At 44.8% G+C, this 1,467-nt stretch overlaps 1 non-coding gene across 1 annotated transcript; it reads left to right on the forward strand.

The window, feature by feature from the left end:
* The first annotated feature begins 1,112 nt into the window (after positions 1–1,112).
* On the forward strand, positions 1,113–1,246 carry LOC127210399 (small nucleolar RNA SNORA70). Its single transcript, XR_007833307.1, has one exon. It is a non-coding gene; the product is annotated as a small nucleolar RNA SNORA70 (small nucleolar RNA).
* Positions 1,247–1,467: the final 221 nt, after the last annotated feature.

A 1,467-nucleotide genomic window follows, 5' to 3' on the forward strand; every position in this document is an offset into this window, starting at 1 on the left:
AGGACGTAGTAAACTGAGCCTGGCCTGCACACTGGGACAGGTTGTGGAAGGAGAGAAAGAAGAAGACAAAGAGACTGCAGGCAAAGTAGACCAGTAGCAAGCAAGAGAGGGGGCGGGGCCAAGAGAGCTTATCTCTGAAGTAACCGGGTTACCAGGGAACCGGAAGCTGGGGAGGGAAGCGCACAGCTGGAGACGTTTAGGGTAGGGGGCAGGGTGAGAAGAGCTAAGGAGAACGGCAGGCACTTGAGATACTGAGGAAGCCTGGTAGCCAGCAAGCACTTTGGTATGCTAAAAGACACCACAGATATCCAAGTGTCCAGGGTTTCTTTAGGCCTGCCCCAACCCTCCCTCCCTCCTTCCCTCCATCCCTTTCTTCCATTGTCCATGTAAGGCAGTTTGATCCCAGGGCTGCAGATGTAACTGTTACACAAAGATTCATTTCAGTATGGTGGGTCAGGTGAATTAATATACAAAAAGCCCATAGCTTCACACACACACACACACACACACACCAAGCTGAGGTGTAGAACGGACAAACGTACTTTATTGGCTACTGACTCTTCTGTTGCTATCACGTGTGGTGCTCTCTTTGTACTGTATTAAATAAACCCATTTTCCTTAAAACAGAGAACAAACTATTAACAATTATAACAAAAACAGCAAAACACCTAGGAACTGATTTAACAAAGGAAAAACATTAAAATTACACCTGGTACAGAAAAGATGAGAAATAAGATATTCACCCATAATCTGGATGAGAATTTTAAAAAGAGAAAAACGTGTGTATGTTTCTATAGTCACTTGAAAATTAAATAAGAAGAAAGGTTCTGAGAAACAATTAAGAATAGAATACAAGAATAAACTGTGCCCAGTATTAAGATATGGCATCAAGCAGTGCGATAAAACCAGTGTTTCCTGGTGGGCGAAAAGACAGAGCAATAGTGCAAAAATTAACAATACATGTCTAATGCATATGTTTACCTGGTTCATATGTACACACAACAGGACAACGCTTCAGATCACTGGAAGATAATTAAAGTTAGTTAATAAATGCTGTTTGAACAGTTGTTAGCCGACTATTTCATATATCTTAAAGAAGATTTTGGTTTTCTCTGCTACCAAGTAAGTCAACTAGTTCCTTTCCTCATGGGGGCCTTGTGCGCAGTAGCTGAGGGTAGCAGCCCTCTTGGGAGTACACTTAACCTGTTGCCCACAGGGGTAGCCCTAAGGGACCGTGAAGACTGTTTTCTGGTGGAAACTCATAGCTCTGGTCTCAGTGTGGTCTCTAGTCTAGCTACTAGACACATAGGTATGTCTGGTGCCTTTGGGAAGCCCCAAGGCAGTGGCCAGGATTCACACGGGCCAGGCCGTCCTGTCCATCTGCCCCAAGCTACGGAATAAGGATTGTGTGATGGAGGCACTGTGCACAGTCGCCTCTGGCTGCCAGAAGATTCTCCACCTCAGAAG

This window comes from Acomys russatus, chromosome 27 (assembly GCF_903995435.1).
Source record: "Acomys russatus chromosome 27, mAcoRus1.1, whole genome shotgun sequence".
NCBI classification, from domain to species: Eukaryota; Metazoa; Chordata; class Mammalia; order Rodentia; family Muridae; genus Acomys; species Acomys russatus.